The sequence below is a fragment of the Anomaloglossus baeobatrachus genome, chromosome 5 (assembly GCF_048569485.1).
Source record: "Anomaloglossus baeobatrachus isolate aAnoBae1 chromosome 5, aAnoBae1.hap1, whole genome shotgun sequence".
Lineage (NCBI taxonomy): Eukaryota > Metazoa > Chordata > Amphibia > Anura > Aromobatidae > Anomaloglossus > Anomaloglossus baeobatrachus.
Genome location: NC_134357.1, coordinates 217695140 through 217717582, shown reverse-complemented (window position 1 = coordinate 217717582; position 22443 = coordinate 217695140). Strand labels below are relative to the sequence as shown.

General features: G+C 42.0%; 1 long non-coding RNA gene across 1 annotated transcript in view; it reads left to right on the top strand.

Moving 5' to 3' along the window:
* Positions 1-22443, top strand: part of LOC142309875 (uncharacterized) — a 263189-nt gene that overhangs the window by 120270 nt on the left and 120476 nt on the right. The window lies entirely within an intron of this gene.

Sequence of the window (22443 nt, the reverse complement as noted above, 5' to 3'; positions counted from 1 at the left end):
ATGCACCCAAATTTGGGATGTATTCCACCTGTCTAGATTTTGGCGATTGGTGACTGTTCACATTCAGTCATAAGGCCCTGTCCACAGGCTATTTACTTCATGCAGCATTTGCTTGGACCTGTCCCGCCCACAGCCATGATTCAGTCATGGGTACGAGATTGAAATAGACCAGGTGAGTGCTGCTAAGACCAGTTCTACTATTTCATATGTCAGGCCGTTTGGCACATTTTATAAAAATATTTTAGTATTAGGACTGCCCCAACAGAGATTTGCCGTGAAGTGGTGGGGTGGCTCAAGAAATTGCAATTTTTTGCCAAAACTCATATTTATAATAAGTACAGTTGGAATTTTTTAGTGCTGTAGTGCACATTTAGTGCTAGGTTTTTGTTTTTTCAAAAATGGAGTATAGCAGCCACTTTTTGGATGCCACTAATTTTCAGTACTGTTTGCTATAAAAATAGCGTAGCAAAATGTGCATGAGGGTTGAATGCAGAGCTGCTGGGACTTGCTTGGCACCAGTGGGACAACAATGGAGGATAGCAGCCACTTTTTGGATGCCACTAATTTTTAGCACTGTTTGCTATAAAAATAGCGTAGCAAAATATGCATGAGGGTTGAGTGCAGAGGTGCTGGGACTTGCTTGGCACCAGTGGGACACAAAATTAATATAGCAGACACTTTGTGGATGCCACTAATTTTCAGCACTGTTTGCTATAAAAATAGCGTAGCAAAATTTGCATGAGGGTTGAATGCAGAGGTGTTGGGACTTGCTTGGCACCAGTGGGACAACAATGGAGTATAGCAGTCACTTTTTGGATGCCACTAATTTTCAGCACTATTTGCTATAAAAAATAGCATAGCAAAATGTGCATGAGGGTTGAATGCAGAGGTGCTGGGACTTGCTTGGCACCGGTGGGACACAAAATTAGTATAGCAGATACTTTGTGGATGCCACTAATTTTCAGCACTGTTTGCTATAAAAATAGTGTAGCAAAATGTGCATGAGGGTTGAATGAAGAGATGATGGGACTTGCTTGGCACCAGTGGGACAACAATGGAGTATAGCAGCCACTTTTTGGATGCCACTAAGTTTCAGCACTGTTTGCTATAAAAATAGCGTAGCAAAATGTGCATGAGGGTTGAATGCAGAGGTGCTGGGACTTTCTTGGCACCAGTGGGAAAACAATGGAGTATAACAGCTATTTTATGGATGCCACAAATTTTCAGCACTGTTTCCTATAAAAATAGTGTAGCAAAATGTGCATGAGGGTTGAATGCAGAGGTGCTGGGACTTGCTTGGCACCAGTGGGACAACAATGGAGTATAACAGCCACTTTTTGGATGCCACTAATTTTCAGCACTGTTTGCTATAAAAATAGCGTAGCAAAATGTGCATGAGGGTTGAATGCAGAGGTGCTGGGCCTTGCTTGGCACCAGTGGGACAACAATGGAGTATAGCAGCCAGTTTTTGGATGCCACTAATTTTCAGCACTGTTTGCTATAAAAATAGCATTGCAAAATGTGCATGAGGGTTGAATGCAGAGGTGCTGGGACTTTATTCGCACCAGTGGGACACAAAATTAGTATAGCAAACACTTTGTGGATGCCACTAATTTTCAGCACTCTTTGCTATAAAAGTAGCGTAGCAAAATGTGCATGAGGGTTGAATGCAGAGGTGCTGGGACTTTATTCGCACCAGTGGGACACAAAATTAGTATAGCAGACACTTTGTGGATGCCACTAATTTTCAGCACTCTTTGCTATAAAAGTAGCGTAGCAATATGTGCATGAGGGTTGAATGCAGAGGTGATGGGACTTGCTTGGCACCAGTGGGACACAAAATTAGTATAGCAGACACTTTGTGGATGCTATTAATTTTCAGCACTGTTTGCTATAAAAATAGTGTAGCAAAATGTGCATGAGGATTGAATGTAGAGGTGCTGGGACTTGCTTGGCACCAGTGGGACAACAATGGAGTATAGCAGCCACTTTTTGGATGCCACTAATTTTCAGCACTGTTTGCTATAAAAATAGCATTGCAAAATGTGCATGAGGGTTGAATGCAGAGGTGCTGGGAATTGCTTGGCACCAGTGGGACACAAAATTAGTATAGCAGACACTTTGTGGATGCCACTAATTTTCAGCACTGTTTGCTATAAAAATAACATAGCACAATGTGCATGAGGGTTGAATGCAGAGGTGCTGGAAATTGCTTGGCAGCAGTGGGACAACAATGGAGTATAACAGCCATTTTTTTGGATGCCACTAAGTTTCTGCACTGTTTGCTATAAAAATAGCGTGGCAAAAGTGGGCAGGTGGGTACAGTGGCCAGGTTCTCTGGGTCAGTGGACAGGAAAGGAAGCCTCACTTTCTATCCCTTTTAAAGGTGAAATGCAGCAAGGAATTCCCTGAACTTTGGTACACAGACGCTGTTATCTGAAGCTGTATACAGCGTGTCCACAGACCTGCCTGTCACCTATGGCTCTGAGCCCGAGGAAAAAGGCCCTGAAAAGGGCTGAAATAAACTTCTGTCCCTAATCTGTAGAGCACTGTGTGTATAGCGTACACAGCCGGAGCGCTGACAGGAGCTGCTTGGCAAAAGAGACCACTTATCTGTGTGTGTGTCTGGGACTGGCTGACATGCTGACCCGCCCCACTGCACGCGTGCTTAGGGAAGAAAAAAAAATGCCGATCACTATTATCTCAGCAGCACTGATCTGAACGCGCCGCCCCCGCACACTCTACGCTGAAATTTGATAATAGTGTGAATCACAGAGTGACTCACACTATTACAGTGAAAAGCCAGATAGTAACTAGCTAGGCTTTTTGCTGTTCGAACCGTTCTCAAACGTAACTCGAGCTATCAAGCTTTTAGCAAAAAGCTTGCGTTCGAGTTTGATCTCGAGCACCCCCAAAATCACTCGAACATTAAATTGGCAAACCTCGAACATCGCTCAACTCTAAACCTAATCAGAAAACAACCTTTGGACACCAGATAATGACCAAACCAAGGGGAGTGACAATAATACTATTAAAAAATGATTTTTATTGATATTTATTAAAACAAATAAAATCAACATAAAGGTACCAATTAAACAGATAGACAAGAACAAAAAAATTTAAAAAAATCCCAATATTTATCAAATTTGTAAGTGGGATGTGAACACAAGCCTCCCAGCGAGATTAAAATCAATTGATAATGGAAACCCTGTGCCTATGTAGACCGTCTAGACGATAAAAGACAGAGATCGGTGCAGTTTGTTAGTCCTATACATGTTAATAAAAAAGCACTTAAATGGAACATACATTAGCTTAATATTACCACTTTTGGGTGTCTCATCAATAATAGGTTCCCACACAATAAATATATATTAATAAATAGAAGGGTATATATTGAGTTAAACCAAAAAAAGTGCAGAAGTGCTTAGGTGCATATATAAAGTGCACCGTGCATAAAGTGCATAAGGACATAAATAGGACGAACACTGCACATACCAATTAAGTCGAAATGAGGCAAACAGGGAATTAAACATAACATCCAAAGTTGGTTACATCACCTGAGAAGTGGTGCCTGATGCCGTGGCCCTCACACTCCTACACGTGTTTCGCTATGGCTTTTTCGAGGAGCATGTCAGAGGTGGCTGGTTTAAATCCACAAGATAGCCAATGAAAGAGCTGGACAAAAATCATGTGATCAGTGACAGGCGGCAGCAACATTGCCTAATGAAGCGGTGCATGACAACCGTTGCCATCACCGCTATTAGAATGAACTTCCTATTCAGCGCGATCACGTGACTGTGACATCATGACCCATGTGGTTAATGAGTCATGAAAACCACGGGACGCTGTCAGACGCGCTGTGGAAATCCGATGGAAGGCACAGCGGTCATGCGCACTAGGCAACTTGCTGCACATAGAAGAAAAGGGGGAGCAGGCAAATACCATTAACCCTTCCATATCCATTATTAACGGCACAGGTACGCATTATAAAACACCATATTTGTAAAGAGAAAACACCTTAATACGAGCAAGCATTATATGCAGTAGCCGTGCCATTCAATATATAACAGCTCAAACAGGAAAGACGCATAAAAAATACATCGCAATGACTCCAACATATACATGTACTCATTAATTTACAGAAAAAATGTAGATAGGAGCCCATAGATGAAACATTATAAATCAAGTAATATTTCTTCAAAATTACACACAAACATGTATAAATAGTTCAGGGCGAGAGTAAATACTATCTCACAGCCCACAATGATTCACATATTGTTCACATATTGTATAAAGTACCAATGAATGGAAAATGCTCCACACATCCATAATAACATTAGCCTCAGTAACATTACACTACACAGTGTGGATATAGATGTAGATTTTGAAGGTTTAAAAATAGGTTCTCCAGTCATCAGGTAACTGCCATAGAGAATGCTGTTCAAGAAGTGATGTCACAGAGGGGTACAATCTATGGACGAGGAAAAAACAGACCTATGGTGACCTAGTATACTAGAAAAAAGAAAAATGGTTCAAATCACATAAGAACAAACCCACCACAAACACCTGATTAAAACCAGTCACATCTATGTAAGGAAACATCAAAAAGAGCTAAAAATAAAAATAAATGCCCTATAGGCTATAGACGAAAAACGACGTCAACAACTAGTGGGCACCCTACAGAAAGGCTGAATACATGGAAAGGCTCAATACACGGAAAGGTTAGCAAAATTAGGTCTATTTACTCTAGAAAAGAGAAGACTTAGGGGAGACCTAATAAATATGTACAAATATATCAGAGGGCCATATAGAGATCTCTCCCATGATCTGTTTGTACCAAGGACTATGACAAGAACAAGGGGGCATTCTTTTCGATTGGAGAAAAGAAAATTCCTACATCAGCATAGAAGAGGGTTCTTCACGGTAAGAGCAGTGAGGCTCTGGAACTCTCTTCCTGAGGAAGTGGTGATGGCCAACTCACTGAATGAATTTAAGAGAGGAATGGATGCATTTCTTGTTAGCAAAAGTATAGAAGGTTATAAATAGCATAATCTTACAGGTAGATAGAAGAGCGACCAAGATTATTAGAGGAATGGGTGGGCTGCAATACCAAGACAGGTTATTAAACTTGGGGTTAGTTAGTTAGGAAAAACAAAGGCTTAGGGGGATCTAATCACAATGTATAAATATATGAGGGGACAGTACAGAGACCTTTCCAAAGATCTCTTTACACCTAGGCCTGCGACTGGAACACGGGGGCATCCGCTACGTCTTGAGGAAAGAATGTTTAATCATAATCACAGATGAGGATTCTTCACTGTACGAGCAGTGAGACTATGGAGCTCTCTGCCGTATGATGTTGTATTGAGGGATTCACTAGTAAAATTTAAGCAGAGCCTGAACGCATTTCTTGAAAAATATAATATTACCAGTTATGTATATTAGATTTTATGACAGGGTGTTGATCCAGGGAACTAGTCTGATTGCCGTATGTGGAGTCAGGAAGGAATTTTTTTCCCCATTGGAGCTTATTTGACACATTGGGGTTTTTTTGCCTTCCTCTGGATCAACATGTTAGGCTACGGGTTGAACTAGATAGACTTAGAGTCTCCCTTCAACCTTAAAAACTATGAAACTATGAAACCCCATATTTTCATTGAGGCCATTGGGAGTCAGCGTCCCAAGCCTTTATATCCATTTACTTTCGACTTGGGCCAGAATCCTGCCCAAATCACCCCCTCTGGATCCCACTGAAACAAGGTCTATACCCTTTGCCCTCAGCATATTTGGGTTACAGCTATGACATTTTTTGAAGTGTCTAGGAATGGATTTTAACAGACTTTCATCGGTAATTTTCTTAGTTTTCTCTATATCCAAACAATACTCACGGATCCTAATTTTCAACTCCCTTGTGGTCAAACAAATATATACCTTTTTACATAGGCATTCAATCTTGTACATTACCCCTTTTGAGGAGCACGTAATCCGATGCCTAATGTCAAATTCCCATGAGTCATCAAAATTATGGAATTTCTTAGCCTTCACAAGATTGGCACAAGCCTTGCATAGACCAAAAGGGAAGAAGCCCACAGGTAACTGTTGACTAGATGTAACCGACCGAGATGGTTCATAGTGACTGTTGACTAACAAATCCCTTAGGTTTTTTGCACGTTTAGCCACCATAGATGGTCTTGATGGGAGAATTTTTTTCAAAACTGGGACCGTCATCAGAATGTTCCAATGTTTCTGGACAATTGTCCTCATCTTATCCCACTTATTGTTATAAGTGGTGATAAGACGTACTGTTTGGTCATTCTTAACCTTCATTATTTTGGAAAATAGAAGAGAGTTCCTGGAGGATTTTGCTGCCCTTTTAAAGCCATGCTTGATTACCCTTCGAGTATAGCCTCTCGTCTCAAACCTATGTGCCAGTTCTTCTGAATGTGCCATAAAACTATTATCATGAGAGCAAATCCTTCTGATTCTAAGAAACTGACCACTAGGAATCCCCTTGATGGTATTTTTGGGGTGAGCAGATGACACATGTAGTAATGCATTCGTTGCGGTGGGTGTTGTGAATGTTAGTTATGTTTTGGCTGCTGGGAGGCTCCCTCTGGTGGCCAGGAATGGGTTGGACTTGGACCAGGTGTGTTGTGCAGTGGGTGTTTCCTTTGCTAACTCTCTGCTTATTTAAATCCTGGTCTGATTGCAGGCTGTTGCCGGATGTCAGTTGTTCTTTGTATGTCCAGCCTGCTTAATCCTGCTCTACACCACATCTTCCCCAGATAAGTGCTTGCTCTTTATTTATTGTCTGGTTCTTTTGTTTATCTGGGGTTGTCATTTGCTGTGGTTATTTTCAGTTTATTCGCTTGCAGGGATTTTCCCCCTCAGTGGCTTGTTGGGGATCTCCCTGCAGTTCTGTGTGGAGTATAGCTCCTTTGGGTCCATGTGTTTGTGGCTTGTTGACTTTGTTATGATTCTTGTTTTCTGTTCATTGGTATCACAAGGGCACCTGGTATAGGACGGAGTTTAGATCGTGCGATCTGAGGGCCTTTTTTGTACTGTCAGGAAGTTGGTATTTTGCAGGGTTTTTCTCTGGCCACCATCAGTCCCTTTCCTGTCCTTTCCTATTTTAGTCAGCGGGGGCCTCACCTTTTGCTAATCCTGTCATCTACCTGTGTATTGTGTTTTTCCTATATCACCGCAGTCTTTGAATGTGGGGGGCTAGCTATTCTTGTCTATTTTCTGAGGCAGAGAGTTATTCATCTTTCCTACCTTTAGGAAAGTTAGTTCTCCGGCTGGGTTCGCGGTGCACAGGATGTTAGTTCACCCCTCGGCTACTTCTAGTTGTGATGGTTAGTAAGGGGATGGCGGCCAGATTAGTTGCCAATGCTCTTGTCACCTTTTGCCAATGATTTTTGGTGGTCTTCCATGGTTCCGGATCATAACAGTACATCCGGCCAACAAATTTAAAGGGTACTCTTAAGAAGGAAAAAAAAAAAAAGCTGCTGCGAAAACATTTTTTTTTTTGGGTATTATTCCTCTTCTTCTTTGGGTTCTGTGGAAGATTTCTTTTGTCTAGCATGGATGAATTGGGTGAGCGTGTTGCTCATCTTGCTGCTAAGGTTCGTCGTATAGAGTCTTATCTTGCACAGACTCCCCTTGCAGAGCCTAAGATTCCTGTTCCTGAATTTTTTTCGGGAGATAGGTCGAGATTTTTGAGCTTCAAAAATAATTGTAAATTATTTTTTGACCTGCGCCCTAAGTCCTCAGGGAATCCCGTACAGGAGGTTAAGATTGTCATCTCCTTGCTGTGTGGTGACCCTCAAGACTGGGCCTTCTCTTTAGCGTCTGATGATCCTATTCTCAGTGATGTGGACTACTTTTTTCAGGCATGGGGTTTATTATAGGACGAACCCAATATTGTGGACCAAGCAGAAAAGGTCTTGTTGTCCTTAACTCAGGGTTTGGATTCTGCAGAAACATTTTGTCAGAAATTTCGAAAGTGGGCGGTCCTTACCAAATGGAATGATGATGCGCTTGCGGCTCTTTTTCGGAAGGGTATTGCTGATGCTGTGAAGGATGTAATGGTAGGATTTCCTGTCCCTTCTGGTCTTGATGCCTCTATGACCTTGACCATTCAGATTAATAGGCGTTTACGTGAGCGCAGGAAGATACCTGCTGGTTTTGTGCCTGTGGAACAGCCTTTGGAGCCTATGGAGTGTGATAGGGTCCTTTCTAATGCTAGTCGGCAGGGGTTCAGATGGAAGAATAGACTGTGCTTCTATTGTGGAGACGCTTCTCATAACATCTCTGTCTGCCCTAAACGTGAAAGGAGATTGGCTACTTCTGTTACTGTGGGTTCTTTGCAACCAAAGTTTCTTTTGTCTGTCACATTGATTTGCTGATTATCTTCCTTTTCTGCATTTGCCTTTGTGGACTCAGGGGCAGCGCTCAATTTGATGGATTTTGGGTTTGCTAGGGATTGTGGTTTCCCCATGGTTCCTTTGCAAACTCCTATTCCTTTAAGGGGCATTGATGCTACCCCTTTGGCAGAACATAAACCCCAATTTTGGACCCAGGTACCTATGAGAGTTGCACTAGCGCATCAGGAAACTTGTACATTTTTAGTATTGCATAATCTACAGGATACCTTGGTACTGGAATTTCCGTGTTTGCAGACCCATAATCCGGTTCTGGACTGGAGATCTTTGTCAGTAGCTAGTTGGGGTTCTCAAGGTGTGCATCAGGACCTTTCCATGTCATCCACGTCTGCTCAGGCAGTTGATGTTCCGGCCTTCTTGTCTGATTTCCGTGATGTATTTAATGACCAGGAATCTGATTCTCTGCCCCGACACCGGGACTGTGACTGTGCCATTGAGTTGGTGCCCGGTTGTAAATTTCCCAAGGGGCGGATTTTCAACTTGTCTGTGCCCGAACATGATGCCATGCGGTCATACATCAGGGAATCATTGGAGAAGGGGCACATTCGGCCCTCATCTTCTCCTTTGGGTGCTGGCTTCTTCTTTGTTGCTAAGAAAGATGGTTCGTTGAGGCCTTGTATTGATTACCGTCTTCTTAATAAAATTACCATCAAATATCAGTACTTTTTGCCTCTGATGTCTGATCTGTTCTCTAGAGTGAAGAGTGCCAAATGGTTTACGAAACTGGATCTCAAGGGTGCGTATAATCTCAGCCGTATTAAGGAGGGTGATGAATGGAAGACGGCTTTTAATACTCCTGAGGGGCATTTTGAGTACGTAGTGATGCCTTTTGGGCTCACTAATGCACCCTCCGTCTTCCAGGCCTTCATGAATGATATTTTTCGGGACCTTATTGGTAAATTTTTGATTGTGTATTTGGATGACATCTTGATTTTTTCTGATGATTGGGACTCTCATGTTGGGCAAGTACGGGATGTTTTTCAGATACTTAAGGATAATGCACTGTACGTTAAGGGGTCAAGGTGCCTCTTTGGGGTGCAAAGGATTTCCTTTTTGGGCTTCATCCTGTCTCCCTCCGCTATCGAAATGGACCCGGTTAAGGTTCAGGCTATTTGCGACTGGGTGCAACCGACTTCTCTAAAATCCCTGCAGCGGTTTTTGGGGTTTGCTAATTTTTACCGTAAATTTATAGCCAATTTTTCTGCCATTGTCAAACCTCTGACAGATTTGACAAAGAAGGGAGCTGATGCTGAGCATTGGACCCCTGAGGCTATTGTGGCCTTCCAGGAGCTTAAAAGGCGATTCACTTCTGCCCCAGTTCTGCAGCAACCTGATGTGTCTCGCCCATTTCAAGTTGAGATCGATGCCTCAGAGATCGGAGCAGGTGCTGTTCTGTCTCAACGAGACGCTACTTCGGGTAAACGTAAGCCCTGTGCCTTTTTCTCTCGGAAGTTTGCTCCTTCTGAACGGAATTATGATGTGGGGAACCGGGAATTATTGGCTATGAAGTGGGCATTTGAAGAGTGGAGGCATTGGTTGGAGGGGGCTAGGCATCAAGTTGTGGTGCTTACGGACCACAAGAATCTCATCTATCTGGAATCGGCCAAGAGGTTGAATCCTCGGCAGGCCAGGTGGGCTTTGTTTTTTACCCGGTTTAATTTTGTGGTCTCTTTTTTGCCGGGCACCAAGAATGTTAAGGCCGATGCCTTTTCCAGGAGTTTCTGCGCGGACTCTTTGGAGGTTGTCTACTATGCTGAATGATGGTGTAGTTTTCTCGGCTATTTCGCCTGATCTGAGGTTGGCACTGGTGGAATTTCAGGGGGATAAACCTGAGAGATGTCCTACAGGGAAACTGTTTGTCCCAGACCAATGGAGAAAACGAGTTGTCTCTGAGGTTCATTGCTCTGTTTTGGCGGGTCATCCTGGCATTTTTGGTACTCGGGATCTTGTGAGACGCTCTTTTTGGTGGCCTTCCCTGTCCTGAGATGTCCGTCATTTTGTGCAGTCGTGTGGAGTTTGTTCTAGGTCCAAGCCCTGTTGTTCACGTTCTAGTGGGCTATTATTGTCTTTGCCTGTACCTAAGAAACCTTGGACGCACATCTCTATGGGTTTTATTTCAGAGCTTCCCGTCTCTCAGAAAATGACTGTGATTTGGGTGATCTGTGACAGATTCTCCAAGATGGTCCACTTGGTTCCCCTATCTAAGTTGCCGTCTTCATCAGAGTTGGTGCCTTTGTTTTTCCAACATGTTGTTCGTTTGCATGGTATTCCCGAAAACATTGTTTCTGACAGAGGGGTGCAGTTTGTATCCAGGTTTTGGAGGATTTTTTGCTCCAAATTGGGTGTTCAGCTGTCTTTCTCCTCGGCGTTTCATCCTCAGACCAACGGTCAGACTGAAAGGGCTAACCAGACCCTGGAGACCTATTTACGGTGTTTTGTTTCTGCGGATCAGGATGACTGGGCTTCGTTTTTGCCTTTGGCTGAATTTGCCCTTAACAATAGAGCTAGCTCGACCACGTTGGTGTCCCCCTTTTTCTGCAATTTTGGGTATCACCCTAGGTTCCTCTCAGGGCATCTTGAGGCATCTGACTGTCCGGGGGTGGATTCAGTGGTCAATAGAATGCAGCAGATTTGGGGGCAGGTAGTGGATAAATTGTTTCAGTCCCAAGAAACTGCTCAAAAGTTTGCCAACCGGCGTCGGACTGTTGGTCCCCAGTTTAAAGTAGGGGACATGGTGTGGTTGTCCTCTAAAAATATTCCTATGAGAGTTCCGTCTCCTAAATTTAAGCCCAGATTTATTGGACCTTATAAGATTTCGGAGATTATTAACCCTGTATCTTTCCGTTTGACTCTGCCTGCGTCATTTAAGATTCACAATGTCTTCCATAAGTCCTTGTTGAAGAAACATGTGGAGCCAGCAGTTCCTGCAGCAGCGCCTCCTGACCCTGTTTTGGTACAAGGGGATCTGGAGTATGAGGTTGAAAAAATTGTGGATTCCCATCGCAGTAGGCGTCAGCTTCAGTACCTTGTGAAATGGAAGGGTTATGGGCAGGAGGATAATTCTTGGGTTGTGGCTTCTGACATTCATGCAGACAGGTTGGTTCGCGCCTTCGATCATGCTCATCCCGAGCGACCCAGTGGCGTGAGTGAGGGTTCGGTGACCCCTCCTCAAGGGGGGGTACTGTTGTGAATGTTAGTTATGTTTTGGCTGCTGGGAGGCTCCCTCTGGTGGCCAGGAATGGTTTGGACTTGGACCAGGTGTGTTGTGCAGTGGGTGTTTCCTTTGCTAACTCTCTGCTTATTTAAATCCTGGTCAATCATGCAGGCTGTTGCCGGATGTCAGTTGTTCTTTGTATGTCCAGCCTGCTTAATCCTGCTCTACACCACATCTTCCCCAGATAAGTGCTTGCTCTTTATTTATTGTCTGGTTCTTTTGTTTATCTGGGGTTGTCATTTGCTGTGGTTATTTTCAGTTTATTCGCTTGCAGGGATTTTCCCCCTCAGTGGCTTGTTGGGGAACTCTCTGCAGTTCTGTGTGGAGTATAGCTCCTTTGGGTCCATGTGTTTGTGGCTTGTTGACTTTGTTATGATTCTTGTTTTCTGTTCATTGGTATCACAAGGGCACCTGGTATAGGACGAAGTTCAGATCGTGCGATCTGAGGGCCTTTTTTGTACTATCAGGAAGTTGGTATTTTGCAGGGTTTTTCTCTGGCCACCATCAGTCCCTTTCCTGTCCTTTCCTATTTTAGTCAGTGGGGGCCTCACCTTTTGCTAATCCTGTCATATACCTGTGTATTGTGTTTTTCCTATATCACCGCAGTCTTTGAATGTGGGGGGCTAGCTATTCTTGTCTATTTTCTGAGGCAGAGAGTTATTCATCTTTCCTACCTTTAGGATAGTTAGTTCTCTGGCTGGGTTCGCGGTGCACAGGATGTTAGTTCACCCCTCGGCTACTTCTAGTTATGATGGTTAGTAAGGGGATGGCGGCCAGATTAGTTGCCAATGCTCTTGTCACCTTTTGCCAATGATTTGTGGTGGTCTTCCATGGTTCCAGATCATAACAGGTGGGCTTGCGAAAGACTTGTGTTGATAACAGGCCATCGGGCAGAGTTGTAATCCTCAAGTCCAGAAATATTAATTTCACGACCGAATTCGAAAGTGACTTTAATGTTTAGATCATTCTGATTTAATCCCTGCATAAACTCCTGTAAGCTCCTGACATCACCTTCCCAGATAAACCACACATTGTCTATATACCTAATCCAATTTAAAACCTGATGTGTACAAAGGTTATTGTCACTCACAAAGATCTCCCGCTCCCATGCCCCCCAAAAAAAAGGTTGGCATAGGATGATGCACAACAGGCCCCATGGCAGTCCCCTGTGTTTGTAGGTAAATCTTGCCATTGAATGTAAAAATATTGTGTCAGGATAAACTCCAATAAAATGAGTATTAGATCCACCGTTGGTCGCAAGATGTTACTAGATTCCAGGTACTAAGACACTGCTCTCAGACTGTCTAGATGCCTAATAGAGGTATATAAAGATTCGATGTCAGCAGACACCATCATCATATTATCCTCCAGGTGGATACCATCCAGACGTGTTAGAGCAGACTGGTATCATGGATGTAAGATGTCGATTCGCATACCAACGGTTTCAAATAATAATCAATAACCTGACACACTAATTCAATTTGACTACCATTCCCTGATAATATGGGCCTGCCAGTGGGGTCAGTTGGATCAGAAGTCGTGGATGGAGTTTCTTAATTGTGTCTAGAAACTTATTGGGTATAATACCCTTCTCATATGCTTGTTCTAAAATCAAGATTAAGGAGCTATGAAAAGACGAGGTGGGTTTGAATGGTAATTTGCGGTAACATTTGACATCTCCAAGTAATTTATTAGCCTGCTCCTCATATTTATCGCAAGGCCATACGACAAGGTTGCCACCTTTGTCGGCTGGCTTGATTACAACATCCTGCCAGGATTGCAATTCCTTCAAGCCAGCCCACTCCTCCCTGTTGAGATTGTGGGTCGGTGACCGTGAACCAGCCAGCTCCTCAATCTCCTCAGAGACGAGTTTGGTGAACACCTCCAAAGCTGGGAAAATTCCCAAGCTTGGAAATTTTTTTGATATATTTATATGCTGCAATGGGAAATTACCAACCTCATGCGCATAATTCTCCTCGTCCAAGGACTGCAAAACTAAAAACGCTTCCTGCTCTTCTTTAGTGGTGAAGATGTCAGGAGCTTCTGTCTTATGATGTAATTTTTTGAGTAATATTTTTCTTGAGAATAAGTGGACGTCTTTCATTGCTGTGTACATGTTTAGGGGATTGGAAGGGAAGAATGCTAAACCCTTCTCTAGTAACTCTCTTTAAATATCAGAGAGCCTGTGATGGGAAAGATTGATTACCTTTGGCCCATCCTTGCGTTTGTCTCTGGGATTAAAGATGTCATATCCTTTACGTTTCCCTCTATATCCGTTATGGGTAGAGTCCCTTGGGCCCTCAGAACCACTAGTTGACACAACGCTTTCAGATGCGGAGTTTAAAGACTGATTGGATGCAGATCTAGAGGTAAAAAAATTGTTTAAAAGAACAGAGAGTCCTCAGTGGTTGATACCTTTTAATGGCTAACTGAAAAGATGGTAATAATTGCAAGCTTTCGAGACTACTCAGGTCTCTTCATCAGGCATGGTATAACACAAAATCTGAAGAGTCACGTATTTATACACAACAGGACTTAGAATAGTGCAGTAAAAAAAAAAAAAGGAAAAAAAAAAAGAACAAGTTATATGAAACAGAACTATCTCTATGGCAGGGGGACAAGCTGTTCTAGCCATAAATACTGCTGCAGGGCCTCAGAAAAACCTTTTTGAATCAAGGCTACCACCCAAGAACAATTGAAAACCAGATTATAAGAGCCACCAGAATATCAAGAAACCATCTTCTACATTATAAAACCAAAGAAGAGAACAACCGGGTCCCTCTTGTAGTCACCACTGCAGCAGTATTTATGGCTAGAACAGCTTGTCCCCCTGCCATAGAGATAGTTCTGTTTCATATAACTTGTTCTTTTTTTTTTTCCTTTTTTTTTTTTTTTACTGCACTATTCTAAGTCCTGTTGTGTATAAATACGTGACTCTTCAGATTTTGTGTTATACCATGCCTGATGAAGAGACCTGAGTAGTCTCGAAAGCTTGCAATTATTACCATCTTTTCAGTTAGCCATTAAAAGGTATCAACCACTGAGGACTCTCTGTTCTTTTAAACAATTTTTTTATCTCTACTGGCTAACACGGTACAAAGATATATTTTACTTGGATCTAGAGGTAGCCATTTTTGGCATCTTCTTGGTCTTCCACTTATAGATTTTGTTTGTCTCAACACGTTGATATTTTTTTAATTTATCTGCGCTAATCTCCTTCTCCCAGCGCTCAAAATCTTTGTCCAGGCTCAAATACAGTTCTTGTAATTCCTCTTTGGACATATCCTTTTGGAGTGCATCCTCCAACTCCTTTATCTCCTCCTCCAATTTCAGAAGGGTAATTTTATTTTTCTCATTGATAATTTTGATGAATTCAAGGGAGCAAGTGGCGGCGGCCTTGCACCAGCTAGTGATCAGATTTTCTTGTTCGAGATCAAAGCTAGGGTACAGATGTATTTTTAGGCCCCGAAGGATTAATTCTTGCTCACAATAGCGTTCGAGGGAATTCTTAGTCCACCAAATGTTCGTTTTTTTATGTAAAACATTCTTATATCTTTTGATGCTATCCTTACATGACACCTGAGATGGAATCGCAATGGCACCTTTGCTGAATAAAGTGGAAGCTTTTGAAAGCCAGCTCGTTTCTCTGGCTTTAAAGTCCATATTGGATTCGGACCAACTGTTCAAAAAACAGCATACAAATAAAGTTAACAACCTCATGTCTTATTAAATACCGGAATAGCACTCCAACAACCTAATCAAAAATAACCTTTGGACACCAGTAAGTGACCAAACCAAGGGGAGTGACAATAAATCTATTAAAAAATTATTTTTATTGATATTCATTAAAACAAAATCGGCATAAAGGTACCGATTAAACAGGGAGACACGGACAAAAAATTAAAAAAAAATAATTTTTTTTTTGGGATGTGAACACCAGCCTCCCAGGGAGATTAAAATCAATTTGATAATGGAAACCCTGTGCCTATGTAGACCGTCTAGACAATAAAAGACAGAGATCTGTGCAGTTTGTTAGTCCTATACATGTTAATAAAAAAAAGCACTTAAATGGAACACATTAGCTTAATTTTACCACTTTTTTTTACCACTTTTGGGTGTCTCATCAATAATAAGTTCCCACACAATAAATATATATTAATAAATAGAAGGGTATATATTGAGATAAACGGTGGATCTAATTCTCATTTTATTGGAGTTTATCCTGACACACAATATTTTTACATTCAATGGCAAGATTTACCTACAAACACAGGGGACTGCCAAGGGTGCCTGTTGTGCACCATGCTATGCCAACCTTTTTTTGGGGGTATGGGAGAAGGAGATCTTTGTGAGTGACAATAACCTTTGTACACATCAGGTTTTAAATTGGATTAGGTATATAGACGATGTGTGGTTTATCTGGGAAGGTGATGTCAGGAGCTTGCAGGAGTTTATGCAGGGATTAAATCAGAATGAGCTGAACATTAAACTCACTTTCGAATGCAGTCGTGAAATTAATTTTCTGGACTTGAGGATTACAACTCTGCCCGATGGCCTGTTATCCACACAAGTCTTTCGCAAGCCCACCGCAACTAATGCATTACTACATGCGCCGTCTGCTCACCTCAAAAATACCATCAAGGGGATTACTACTGGCCAGTTTTTTAGAATCAGAAGGATTTGCTCTGATGATAATAGTTTTATGGCACATTCAGAAGAACTGGCACATAGGTTTGAGACAAGAGACTATAGTCGAAGGGTAATCAAGCACTGCTTTAAAAGGTCATATGACCACATATTCCACATTTTGCACTGACATAATCAGTATTGCATCCTATCAAATGATACTACCACTTATATCCTCAACCAAGAATATATATGATGCCAAACTTCCTTAAAAATACTTTATTTATTTTAGACAAAATAAAAACATATAGACATACAGAAAGGCACAGCAGGGTAGAGAGAGATACAACTGTGACTCCCACGAATTGGGGGTGGGGGTGGGGGGGACCGAAAACAGGTCTCTCTAAATCTTTACATAATACTTCAACAGAATCAGTGGTCTGCATACACACCTAGCAGTTTACATAAATACTAAACCGCCATCATATAGCTTGCATGGGGATAGTCGAGAGTAACCCTGTGTGAGAACACCGATCTCAATATATTAACACACACATCTAAAGGAGTTCATAATGTGCTTCCCAAAATGGGTACTTTCATAATAGCACATTGACATCAGTCTGCTCACCATCAGTAACCTCGACCTCATACAGCCAGATGGATCAAATTTTAATTATAATTGCTGATGGGCAGCATTCATAATAGTTCAGCACTCCGTGGGTGACTGCTATACCCTTAAGTCTCAAGAGGGAGCTTTTCAACTAGTAATTAGCCCCTAGCACTTCCCGAGTGGGGCATATACCTAGGGATCACCCACACCCTCTCACTCCCAGGATTTTGGGACCGAGAGGTATATGGCTCCCAATATCTACTATCTATGACCCACCAGCTAAGCAAGAGACCCACAGGAATGCGTCACAACAGAAATTACCTAGTGATAACATTAACGGTGCTACAATCATACAGTAATATACAGACCTGACCAGAGTGATTACGGATCCCACCCACGGCCTCAACGCGTTTCACCACCTAGGGCTTCGTCAGGAGGCAGGTACCGTGGGAATCACAGTTGTATCTCTCTCTACCCTGCTGTGCCTTTGTGTATGTCTATATGGCTTTAAAAGGGCAGCAAAATCCTCCAGGAACTCTCTTCTATTTTCCAACACAATGAAGGTTAAGAATGACCAAACAGTATGTTTTATCACCACTTATAACAATAAGTGGGATAAGATGAGGACAATTGTCCAGAAACATTGGAACATTCTGATGACGGACCCAGTTTTGAAAAAAATTCTCCCATCTAGATCTATGGTGGCTAAATGCGCAAAAAACCTAAGGGATTTGTTAGTCCACAGTCACTATGAACCATCTCGGTCGGGTACATCTAGTCAACAGTTACCTGTGGGCTTCTTCCCTTGTGGTCTATGCAAGGCTTGCACCAATCTTGTGAAGGCTAAGAAATTCCATAATTTTGATGACTCACGGGAATTTGACATTAGGCATCGGATTAGGTGCTCCTCAAAAGGGGTAATTTACAGGATTGAGTGCCCATGTAAAAAGGTATATATTGGTTTGACCACAAGGGAGTTGAAGATTAGTATCCGTGAGCATTATTTGGATATAGAGAAAGCTAAGAATATTACTGATGAAAGTCTGTTAAAAACCATTCCTAGACACTTCAAAAAATTTCATAGCCGTAACCCAAATATGCTGAGGGCAAAGGGTATAGACTTTGTTTCAGTGGGATCCAGAGGGGGTGATTTGGGCAGGATTCTGGCCCAAGTCAAAAGTAAATGGATATACAGGCTTGGGACGCTGACTCCCAATGGCCTCAATGAAAATGTGGGGTATTCAGCCTTTCTGTAGGGTGCCCATTAGTTGTTGACGTCGTTTTTCGTCTATAGCCTGTAGGACATTTATTTTTATTTTTAGCTCTTTTTGATGTTTCCTTACATAGATGTACCTGGTTTTAGTCAGGCGTTTGTGGTGGGTTTGTTCTTATGTGATTTTAACAATTTTTCTTTTTTCTAGTATACTATGTCACCATAGGTCTGGTTTGTCCTCGTCCATGGATTGTACCCCTTTGTGACATCACTTCTTGAACAGCATTCTCTATGGCAGTTACCTGATGATCGGGAAACCTATCTTTAAACCTTCAAAATCTACATCTATATCCACACTGTGTAGTGTAATATTACTGAGGCTAATGTTATTATGGATGTGAGGAGCATTTTCCATTCATTGGTGCTTTACACAATATGTGAACAATATGTGAATCATTGTGGGCTCAAATTTTCTCTCCAGGACAGGAGACAAACTCTAGCGCACCGCCACCTATTGGAAGTAGCGATCCAAAAAGTTAAATGTGGATTTCTAACAATGCTTTACAACTTTGAAGCTAATTAAAGAACATGAGGACTTCTTGGACGAGGCAGAAGCAACAATTCAGGATATGGAAAGTGAGAAAAGCTTCAGAACACATACAGAGGCTGAAAAGTGGACACATGTGACCAAAAGAAGCCAGCGGATCAAGTGGTCGGCACCACCCACACAGCTTAGCAACCAATATGAAGCCTTCATGCTGGAGAAGGAAAATGGCACAGCTCAGGATGATACCGTCTCTACAGGAGAAGACACAGCATCATCAAAAGAAGTTACTTTGTCAACAAAAGCAGAAACAAAAGACACTCAAAAACACTCAGGAGCAACAAGCAGTGCATCCAGAAAGAAAAGAAGAGTGGTAGTTATGGGCGACTCACTACTAAGAGGCACGGAGGCAACTATCTGCAGGCCGGACATAACCGCACGAGAAGTATGCTGCCTCCCGGGAGCAAAAATCAAGGATGTGGCCAACAGGATACCAACTATCCTCGGATCCAAGGACGAATATCCGCTCCTATTGATACATGTAGGAACAAACGACACGGCAAGAAATGATCTACCAACTATTTGTGAAGACTTTGAAATTCTGGGGAAGAGAATTAAGGAACGGAACGTACAGGTTGTTTTCTCATCAATCCTCCCAGTCGATGGCCATGGTGTCAAAAGATGGAATAGGATACTAGATTTGAACAACTGGCTACGACGGTGGTGCAGGCAGCAAGGATTTGGATTCTTGGACCATGGAGTGAATTACCTCTACGATGGACTTCTCGCAAGAGATGGGATACACCTCACAAAACCTGGGAAACACACGTTCGCCAGAAGGCTTGCCACACTCATCAGGAGGGCTTTAAACTAGAAGAAGAGGGGATGGGAGAAAAAAACAGCAGACAAGAACATGCAGCAGAAGGACAAACTAATCAAGGATACTAGATGCCGTAAAGAGGACCCAAGACAGGGTACTAAGAAGGAAGCTAAGAAAAGGGGAGCAAAACTTCTTTCCTGCATGCTGACCAATGCAAGAAGCCTGACCAATAAGATGGAAGAACTGGAGCTGGTAATGTATGAGGAGAAATACGACATAGTAGGAATAACTGAGACATGGTTAGATGATAGTTATGACTGGGCGGCTAACCTGCAAGGATATGAATTGTTTAGGAGGGATCGTAAAAAAAGGAAAGGGGGTGGAGTCTGTCTATATATAAAGTCCAGTTTAAAGCCCAGACTAAGAGAAGATATTCAAGAGGGAAATGAAGAGGTGGAGTCTCTATGGTTGGAGATACAAGGAGGGAAAACTAATAAAATCCTCATAGGGGTTTGTTATAAGCCACCAAATATAACAGAAACTACTGAAAATATATTATTGAAACAAATAGACAAAGCAGCAAATCACAATGAGGTGATTATTATGGGGGACTTCAATTACCCCGATATAGACTGGGAAACTGACACCTGCGTATCTCAGAAAGGAAACCGGTTTCTGTCAGTAACTAAGGATAATTATCTGTCCCAACTTGTGCCGGGCCCAACTAGAGGGGCAGCCCTTCTGGACTTAATTTTAAGCAACAGGCCAGATAGAATAACAGACGTACGAGTGGATGGGCACCTAGGGAATAGTGACCACAATATAATACAATTCCACTTGTCCTTCAGTAAGGTGCCTTGGAGGGGGGTTACAAAAACGCTGAATTTCAGGAAAGCAAAGTTTGATCAGCTTAGAGAAGACCTTCGCCAAATTGATTGGGACAATGTCCTCAAAAATGGGAGCACAGAAAATAAGTGGGAAATTTTTAAATCGGTATTAAACACCCACTGCGAGCGAGCCATACCGTACGGAAATAAAAGGGCTAGGAACAGGAGAAAACCAATGTGGCTAAATAAGGATGTAAAAGGGGCAATGAATAATAAGAAAAAGGCATTTAAAAAGCTAAAACAAGAAGGCAGCGAGGAAGCATTAAAAATATATAGAGAAAAAAATAAAATGTGTAAAAAAACAAATATATTTCGCAAAAGTAGAAACTGAGAGACTCATTGCTAATGAAAGCAAAGCAAATCCCAAACTATTCTTTAATTATATAAACAGAAAAAAGATTAAAATTGATGGTGTTGGCCCTTTAAAGAATAATGAGGGTAAAATCATAGAAAGCGATGTGGGAAAAGCAAATGTTTTAAATACTTTTTTCTCAACTGTGTTCACACAGGAAAAGCATATGCCAGGGGAAATGCAGAGTGATCATGTAAATGCCCCATTAAGTATGACCTGCCTAACCCAGGAAGAAGTGCAGAACCGACTTAGTAACATTAAAATTGACAAATCACCAGGCCCTGATGGCATTCATCCTCGGGTATTAAGGGAGTTAAGTAATGTGATAGACAGGCCTCTATTCCTTTTATTTAAAGACTCTATAGAAACTGGGTCTGTTCCACTGGATTGGCGGCTAGCAAATGTGGTACCAATATTCAAAAAAGGGTGCAAAAGGGAACCTGGAAACTATAGGCCGGTAAGCTTAACATCTGTTGTGGGTAAAATGTTTGAAGGGTTTTTAAGGGATACTATTATGGAATGTCTCAATGTTAATAATTGTTTAACTCCATATCAACATGGATTTATGAAGGATCGCTCCTGTCAAACTAACCTGATCAGCTTCTATGAGGATGTAAGCTCTCACATGGACCGAGGAGAATCATTGGATGTCATTTATCTCGACTTCGGTAAAGCATTTGACACTGTCCCACATAAAAGACTGATAAGTAAAATGAGAAAGCTTGGGCTCGGGGAAAATGTGTGTAGATGGGTAGGTAGCTGGCTTAGTGGTAGAAAACAAAGAGTGGTTATTAATGGCACATACTCAGATTGGGCCAGGGTTACTAGTGGGGTGCCACAGGGGTCTGTATTGGGCCCCCTACTATTTAATATATTTATTAATGATCTGGTGGATGGTTTACAGAGTAAAATATCAGTATTTGCAGATGATACAAAACTATGTAAGGTAGTTAACACAAAGGAGGACAGTTTGCAACTACAGATGGATTTGAGTAAATTGGAGAATTGGGCTGAAAAATGGCAAATGAGGTTTAACACAGATAAGTGTAAGGTTATGCACATGGGAAGGAGAAACAGATGCTATGATTACTTACTAAATGGGAAACTGCTGGGGAAATCAGACATGGAAAAAGACTTAGGCATCTTAGTGAATAAGAATCTAAATTGGAGTGCCCAGTGTCAGGCAGCAACCACCAAAGCAAATAGGGTGATGGGATGCATTAGAAGAGGTTTGGGGGCACGAGATGAAAACATCATTCTCCCTCTGTACAAATCACTCGTCAGACCACATTTGGAGTATTGTGTGCAATTTTGGGCGCCGGTGCTGAAGAAAGACATTACTGAACTTGAAAGGGTTCAGAGGCGGGCTACTAAAATAATAAATGGAATGGGTGCATTACAATACACGGAAAGGTTATCAAAATTAGGTCTATTTACTCTAGAAAAGAGGAGACTTAGGGGAGACCTAATAAATATGTACAAATATATCAGAGGGCCATATAGAGATCTCTCCCATGATCTGTTTGTACCAAGGACTATGACAAGAACAAGGGGGCATTCTTTTCGATTGGAGGAAAGAAAATTCCTACATCAGCATAGAAGAGGGTTCTTCACGGTAAGAGCAGTGAGGCTCTGGAACTCTCTTCCTGAGGAAGTGGTGATGGCCAACTCACTGAATGAATTTAAGAGAGGAATGGATGCATTTCTTGTTAGCAAAAGTATAGAAGGTTATA